Source organism: Herpailurus yagouaroundi, unplaced genomic scaffold (genome assembly GCF_014898765.1).
Source record: "Herpailurus yagouaroundi ecotype Mexico unplaced genomic scaffold, PumYag 139, whole genome shotgun sequence".
Taxonomy (NCBI): Eukaryota; Metazoa; Chordata; class Mammalia; order Carnivora; family Felidae; genus Herpailurus; species Herpailurus yagouaroundi.
This window is the reverse complement of record NW_024412394.1, coordinates 23,786,122-23,795,574: the sequence shown is the minus strand read 5'-3', so window position 1 is coordinate 23,795,574 and position 9,453 is coordinate 23,786,122.

Below are 9,453 nucleotides of genomic sequence, written 5' to 3'. Positions count from 1 at the left end.
AGGAAGGAAGGAAGGAAGGAAGGAAGGAAGGAAGGAAGGAAGGAAGGAAAGCTGGCTGAGATGGAACCTTGGTAATTCCAACATTAGAAGTCTGTGAACAAATAGACACTTCTAGGGGCACCTGGGTGGCTCAGTCAGTTAAGCATCTGATGCTTGATTTCAGCTCAGGCCATGATCTCACATTTCATGGGAAAGAGCCCTATTCCAGGCTCTACACTGATAGCACAGAGGCTGCTTGGGATTCTCTCTCTCCTTTTCTCTCTACCCCTCCCCCAGCAGGTGCATGTGCGCGCGCTCTCTCGCTCTCTCTCTCTCTCTCTCTCTCTCTCTCAAAAATAAATAAATAAACTTAAAAAAAATAGCCACTTCTGTATTACTAGTCCCAAAGAAATTACAACATTGAGCAACACCAATTGCATCAACTAGATGAGAAGACTGACAGCCCCTACCTATTACAGGACAAACTCTAAACCCTTCAGTTATATGTCCAATACTATCAATAGACACATTTACAGCTCTGCATGCATCATAGTCCAATAAATGTTGTTCAAGAAGTTAGCAGTTACTGACAGATTATCCTGTATCAAACATTATACTAGGTCATTTGCACACGTTAGGAGAAGTCACTGGGCTTTGGAGAATAATGGCTAAGAGAATAAGAGTACAAAGTTCAAAAAGACCTATAATCTCAGTGCTAGGCAGCAGCACACCAACTTTGAGAAACAAAGACAGCAGGGGATGTCAGATTCCAAATCTCTCTCTGTTCAGCATGTGGAAGATTAATTCCTCCCTTTTCCCACTCAGTGAACTAAATAAGATCCCAGGGTTCTTTGGCAGGCTCAAGAAAAAGATGCTAGATTTTGGCTAATAGGACAGGAGGGTGCTCAAATGAGATGTTATAATAGACATATCCAGATCTGACAGAGTGAGTCATATGAGCTAAATATATATAACTAGTGTTAAATAAGCTTATTCAGTAGGGTACGACCTAAAAATAGTCTTTTTTTCCCCTCCTTACTGTTATCTTTCAATCTGTTCGTTGTATCTCCCATCCCTGTTGGTGGGTTACAATGGAAACAAGCTCCTATTTTACAGACAGTCTCCTAATGGCCAGGGCTGACATGCAGGAGGTACAGACAGAACCATTTAAAACCAGTATGTCACGGGGCGCCTGGGTGGCGCAGTCGGTTAAGCGTCTGACTTCAGCCAGGTCACGATCTCGCGGTCCGTGAGTTCGAGCCCCGCGTCAGGCTCTGGGCTGATGGCTCAGAGCCTGGAGCCTGTTTCCGATTCTGTGTCTCCCTCTCTCTCTCTGCCCCTCCCCTGTTCATGCTCTGTCTCTCTCTGTCCCAAAAATAAATAAACGTTGAAAAAAAAATAATAATTTAAAACCAGTATGTCAGGATGAGGTCACAGCACCAGGGACAATCTGTATGGGTTGCACTGAAACAAGAAATCAGGGTCATGCCTTCTAAGGTAACAAACCCCTTTAAATAAATCTTTTATTCTGATCAGGATAGCTTGCAAATCTTTTCTTTATATGTGGCCTTTGTGTCTCAAGATGGCTTTGGCCACTTCTTAGCAAATCATTCTATTTAGAATGTTTAGGATCTCGTCCCCTATTTAGCATTGAGGATCCATCCAAGACTCCTAGACATCAAAACTGTAACCCATGAAACAAATCCTTTGTCACAAATGATGGTATCCCCTTTTGCCCAATGAGAAAACTGATACTCAGAACTAAGTGACTTGCCCAAAGCACCGAGAGATAGAGTGGGATCTGCTCCAAGTCCTGTCAAACAACTAATTTTTTTTTAATTGCACTGTAATGATACATGGTTGAGAAATCAAACCACATGTAATATAATTTAGAACCTACTCACCATATTAATTAAGTAGTTAATCTATATAACAAATTAAACTAAGTAGTGATTTTGTTTGTTTGTTTTGCAACTAGGGCATGGATTAAAACCACTTTTTAAAACTGTAGATGCCAAAATCCCAAACCCAGAACTCTGATTCAAAAGTCTGAGACAGTTTGTTCATCTATATCTATTTTCGTTTTTAATGTGGAAGCACCTATGTTAGACTTTCAGCTTTTATTTAATATGTTATTTGAAATTGTCTTAGAGCCTACTGGAATATCTAGTGAATAAACCTGTTAAGAAATCTTCAAACCTAGGAATGGAAGCAAATAAAGGATATTTGTTTCAAGTAAATTGAAGAAGCAAATTATATCGTTGGGGTATACATCACTCAGGCACACAAAGAATAAGGAGGGCTCCTTCTATATGCAAATTACAAAACCAGCACAAAGGCAAGTTAAAGCAGTGATTATTAACTAACCTGCCATCTGCCTGAATTCTGTCTCAATTTGATCAAAGTATAGCACAGGTAAATCCCTAATTTACCTTGCTCATACATCTCTTCAAAAGCATAGGAACAAACCAGAATTTCTTACTTAAAATGGCATCTGTTAACATACCCTAATGTTGCCTCTACTAATTTTTTACTAAAGTACTTATAAAAAGACACAGGAACAGATGAAAAACCACCACCTAAATGTTAGGATTGACAGACAACTTCAAGTAAACATCTGCAAAGAATCTCCACAAAGCACAGGAGAGATTAATCAGTTTGCCCTCAAATGGAAGACTGAGTATGTTTTTTTCTCAAATTGACATCCAAGTAAAAATCTGAGAAGTGGATTCAGTGACGACAAAAATGAACAGAGACTAAGAAGACAATCTAATATCTTGTCTGTTGAAAAATATAGGCTAGATAAACAGCACCTTTTTCAAAAGGTTAATAAGCAGAAGACAGCAAAAATGAAACCTATGAAATATTTCTTTTTTTTTTACATTTTTATTTATTTTTGAGAGACAGAGCACAAGTGGGGGAGGGGCACAGAGAGAATAAGACACAGAATCCAAAGCAGGCTCCAGGCTCTAAGCTGTCAGCACACACCCCGATGTAGGGCTCGAGCTCACAAACTGTGAGATCATGACCTGAGCCGAAGTCAGACACTTAACCGACTAAGCCACCCAGGCGCCCCATATGAAATACTGTTTCTTAATAAACTTATTTAAGATCGTAAATTCTTTCTCTGAATACCACATTATCTGTACCCCACAAGTTGTGATATGTACTTTTCTTATTGTTCCATTCTAAAAACTTTGTAAACCAGGAGTTGTTTGACAATTCATATATTTCTTAGTTTCCAAACACAGGTATTGTTTTATGCCATTTTCCTTTTATTGCTAATTTCTAGTCAGACTGTTTTAAAATAACAGAAAATGATCCATACAGCACATATTTTTTTACATTTGTTGAGACTACTTGTGAGCCTATACATATACATGGCAAATGTATAATTGAAAAGAATATGTCTTATCTTGTGTGCACAATTTTTGTGATTTTACCTTAGACCAATATTACCTGAGCTACAACCAATCCAGAGATAATACTAAGCAGAAAAATTACAGAATCTCTCATTACTAATAATGAGCAAAAAAGTCAAACCATGGGCCAGATAAACTCGATCTCTGCACACAGACTGAGCCTATTTTGGTAATTGCCAGCCACATAAGACGAATGTTAATATATTCTAAATCTAATAGATGCTTCTAGTAACTAAAATCTTCTCCTACAACACAATTAGATGAGATTCTAGAAAAAAAGACCTATATAGTTTCTTTTCTAATAAATGCTAATATTTTATATCTAGGGGGGAAAAAAACCAAGTTTTTAAATGGTTACAGGTTATGCTTAGTGAGAAGCAAATGTCTTGTCAGCCAGTCCAGACTTTGATGTTGACCACTTCTGGATGCACAAATGAATGATGAATTATCCACATACAGAATAACAATATTAGACAAACAATGATGTCTGCTTCCTGAAAGCAGGAAGAAACAGCTCAAGTTTTGATATATTTGTAGTGACTGCCATTTTTCACCAGAAAGGCAAAGTTTCTGCACTAATCATTGCTAGCTGGCAGTATTATCCTGGACTAAGTTCATCTGGAAATAAGACACATGCTCAGGTTTTTACCTGAATAGGAAATTGACATGGGTTGAACTGTGTCCCCCTCAAAATTCATATGCTGAAATCCTAACTCCCAGTAGGAGTTACGACCTACTTTGAATGTTATGACCATTCTTTGAAACAGAATAATTACAGATGTAATAAGTTAAGACGAGGTCATACTGGAGCAGGATGGGCCCAATTCAATATGACTAGAGTTCTTTAAAAAAAAAAAAAAAAAAAAGAATACCATGTGAAAAGACAGAGACATGGGAAGACTGCCATGGGAAGATGAAGAATTAGAATGATGCATCTACAAGCCAAGGAACACCAAAGATTGCCAGAAAACCACCAGAATCTAGGAACAGGAAAGAAAGGATTCTCCTACAGATTGTAGAGAGAACATGGTCTGCTAATAACCTAGGATTTAGGACTTCTAGCTCCTAGAACTAGACAATAGATGTCTGTTGTTCTAAGCTACCCAGCTTGTGGCACTTTGTTGCATCAGCCATGGGAATTTAATACAGAAATGTCTGCAGATCTTTCTTAGTGAACCTAGTGAGGAGTTTCTAACAGGATCACAATGTAGGACAACTCAAAATAATATTTTTTTAATTAAATAAGGATAAAAATCTAACTGGAAACACTGAATGAATATCAGAATAAAACTGTTGTAAGTCCAGAATCTATTTGCACTCATTTCCAATGCTCATCCCTGAAAAGTCAATGTCTAAAACAATATTTCAGCATTTTTAAGCTCCTAAATTAAATACAGAATGAAAATTTAGCAAATCATTAGTCTTTGTCTGATATGTGCCTGTCGTAAATGTTCTTCAAAATTTCTAGTAATGTATTAAGCATGTGTTGTGCTCTTATTAAATCTTAAATAACCTGATGAGACAATATATATGTAAATCACATGAACCTTTAGGAAGGTTAACCAAACTTTTCCTTTGAAAATCAAGCCTATGATTTATCAAACCTCCAGTAATGAGGTTGAGCAAGGGATAATTACTAGTATGGAAGATTTCAGCAATCACTTTTTCAAAGAAAGAAAATAAAATTTAAAAATAGGAAATGACTATTACAACACACTGAGCAATAACAATCCTTTTTAGTAGTGTATAAAAACATGCACATCATTAACCCATGCTGTGATAACATTTCAATGAATTGTTATTGAATTAATGTTATGAATTAATTGTTATTGAATTAATTATTATGAATTAATGAATCTCTTTGGACTAATCTTTTAAGATTATGAACTTCCCATTATCAGCTTGGTGGTTTTTTAAAATGTTTAATTACATATGCTCATAATGACAGAGTTCAAATGTTATCAGTTTAGTCTTATTTTTGCTCTCTTATCTATTGAATGGTAGTAAAGAAACTTTACTGTTTTCAAATACAAAATTTTAAACGGCAATTTCATTCTTTACAGTAAATTAATTCATACAAGTTAAAATTCTTTACAATACACACAAAAATAGTATATAACATATTTTGTGAACTTGGTTGTGTTCTAGGACACCCCCTCCCACTACTACCACCAGCCTCTGCCCAATCCAGCCATCCTACCAAGGCAGACTAGGTGCCATGTGCCTGGAAAGACCCTGGCTTGCACCTGATCCAGAAGTCCTACCAACATATCTATGGTGTGGTGTGCCCCAGGACCCCAACAGGCTGCACACAATCCAGCTACCCCACCAAGGCAACCAAGGGTTGCACACCTGGGACCCCCTTCTTAGCCCAACCTACACCTGCTCCAGATGCAGCTATCCAACCAGGGAGGTGATGGCATGGTTTATTCTAAGACCCCTGGCTATTCCTTGCTCTAGCTCCAACTGTTCTGCAAAAGCTCCCAGGCACATGCAGTCTACACAAGGGATGCTCCTACACAAGGCCACCGTTTCAAAACCAGAAGAGGAGATTGTTCTACTTGAGTCATAGAAACACAAAAAGTCAAACAAAATTAAGATATAGAGGAATATGTTCCAAATGAAAGAATAAGATGTAACAGGGAGGAAAAAACATGATGAAAAAAGATAAGTAATTTGCCTGGTAAATAGTTCAAAGTTAGAGTCATAAAAGATGCTTACTGAACTTGGGAATAAAATAGATGAACATAGTAAGAACTTCAACAGGAGCTTAAAAATAAGAAAAAACAATCAGAGCTGAAGAATACAAAAACTGAAATGAAAAACACACTGGAAGGAATCAATACCAGATTAGATATTACAGAATGAATCAGTTATCTGGATACCAGAATAGTGGAAATAACCAATCAGAACATCAAAAAGAAAAAAAAAAAACAATTTTTAAAATTGAGGACAGGTGAAGTGACCTCTGGGACAACATCAAGCATGCCAACGTTCCCAATCTGGGGAAGGAAACAAATATCACATCCAGGTAGCACAGAGTCCTGAACAACATGAACCTAAAGAGATCTGCACAAAGACATTATAATTAAAATGGCAAAAAAAGAAAGATAAAGAATCTTAAAGGCAACAAGAGACAGTCACACCCAAGGGACATCCCATAGCCTATGAGCTAATTTTTCAGCAATTTTTTTTTCAGACCAGAAAGGAGTGGCAGGATATATTTAAAGTGCTAAAAGGCAAAAACTTAACACCAAGAATACTCTAACTGTCGAGGTTATTATTCAGAATTAAAGGAGAGAGAGAGTTTCTCAAACATGCAAAAACTAACGGAGTACATCATCCCACTAAACTGGCCTTACAAAAAATGTTAAAGCATTTTCTTTAAGCAGAAAAGAAAAGTCCCTAACTATAAAATCCCACTGGTAAAGGCAAATGTTTACTAAAGGCAGTGGATTGGCTAATTAAAAAACTAGAACGAAGGTTAAAAGACAAAAATGTTAAAATCAACTAACTACAATAAGTAGTTAGGGATACCCAAAATTAAAAATGTAAAATATGACATCACAAACATAAAATGTGGAGGAGGAGAATAAAGCTGTAGTGCTTTTAGAATGCAGTCAAACTTAAGTCACTATTGGCTTGAGGTAGACTGTTACATACATAGGTTGATAGATGTGAACTTAATGGTAACCACAAACTAAACCTACAATACACAAAAAATAGAGAAAGGAACCCAAACATAACAGTAAAGAAAACCATCAAACCTGAAGAGAAGAGACCAAGAGTAGAAGAAAGGAACAGAAAAGAACTAAAAGAACAGTTAACAAAATGCCAGTAAGTACATTCCTATCAGTAAGTACTTTATATATAAACAGACCAAATACTCCCATCAGGAGACACTGGGTGGCTGAAGAGATTTAAAAAAAAAAAAAAAAAAAAAAAAAAAGGCTTATCTATTTGCTGCCTACAAGAGACTCACTTCATATCTAAAGGTATACACAGACTAAAAGTGAAGACATGAAAAAATTATTCCATGCAAATAGAAACAAAAAGGAAACTGGAGAAACAATACTCTTATCAGACAAAACAGACTTTAAAAAAGACTGTAACACAAGACAAAGGAGAGCATTACATACCAAAAAGATCAAACAAGAAGATCTAGCACTCATAAATATGTATACACACAACACAGGAGCTCTGAAATAAAGCAATTATTAAAAGATATAAAGAAATAAATTGACAATACAGTAAGAGCAGGGAACTTTATACCACACTTATATCAATGGTTAGGTCATTCAGACAGAAAATCAATAAGGAAACAGACGGACTTAATAAATATATACAAAACATTCCATCCCCAAACTGAAGAATACACATTCTTTCAAGTACACTTAGAACATTCTCTAGGATAGATCATAAGTTATGCCACAAAACAAGTCTCAGTAAATTTAAGAAGACTGAAATCATATCAAGCATCTTTTCCAACTACAAAGACATGAAACTAGAAATCAATTACAAGAAGAAAATCAGGGGAAAAAAAACCACAACAAACACAGGGGGACTGAACAACATGTTACTAAACTTCAATGGGTCAATGAAGAAATCAGAGGAAATAAAAAATACCTTGAGACAAATGAAAATGGAAACACAACTTTCCAAAATCTGTGGGATGCAGGAAAAGTAACTCTAAGAGAGAAGTTCATAGCAATAGAGGTCTACTTCAAGAAGCAAGAAAAATCCCAAATAAAGAGTTTAACTTTACACCTAAAAGAACCAGAAAAAGAATAAACAAACCCAAAGTTAGTGGAAGGAAGGAAATAATAAAGATCAAAGAAGAAATAAATGAACTAGAGATTAAACAAATAATAGAAAAAAGATCAATGAGACTAAAAGCTGGTTCTTTGAAAAGATAAACAAAATAAACCTTTAGACAGACTTATCAAGAAAAAGAGAGGGCCCAAATAAACAAAATCCAAAATGAAACAAATGTCACAACTAACATCACAGAAATATAAAGGATCAAAAAGACTACTATAAATAATTACATGCCAACAAATAGGAAAAACTAGAAGAAATGGATATATATATCCATTATATTTTTAAGCCATATATAAGATTGAGGCAGGAAGCTAGAAAATCCAAATAAATCAATGACAAGAAATGAAATTGAATCAGTAATTTTAAAACTTCCAAAAAATAAAAGTCCATGACCAGATGACTTCATAGATGAAATCTCCCAAATATTTATAGAAGAGTTACTACTTTTCTTTCTCAAATTATGCCCAAAAATTGAAGAGGAAGGAATGTTCCAAATTCATTTTATAAAACCAGATTACACTTACATCAAAATCAGACAAAGACACTAAAAAAAAAAAAAAAAAAAAGATAATTACAGCCGATATCCCTGATGAATGTAGATGCAAAAACTTCAACAAAATATCAGGAAACCAAATTCAACATTGTAGTAAAAGAATCATTCACTATGATCAAGTGGGATTTACTCTAGGGATACAAGGATACTTCAACATCCACAAATCAACCAACTTGATACACCACATTAGCAAATCAAAGGATAAAAATTATGACTATTTCAATAGATGCAGAAAAAGCCAATGATATAATTCAACATCCATTTATGATTTAAAAAGAAAACTTTCAACAAAGTAGGTATAGAAGGAAGTACCTCAGCATACTAAAAGCCATATATGGAAAACCCACAGCTAACATCATACTCAATGGTAAAAGATGAAAGCTTTTCTTTTAAGTTTAGGAACAGAACAAGGATGTCCATTCTTGCAACTTATATCCAACATAGTATTGGAAGCCATAGACATAGTAATTAGGCAAGAAAAAGAAATAAAAGGTATATAAATGGTAAAAAAAGAAGGAAATCTGCCACTACTTACAGATGAGATGAGAATATATATAAAGGACCCTATAACTCCACCAAAAAAAAAAAACAAAAAAAACTACTAGGACTACCAAATGAATTTAGTATGGTAACAGGATACAAAATCAACATACAGAAATCCACTGCATTTCTATACAC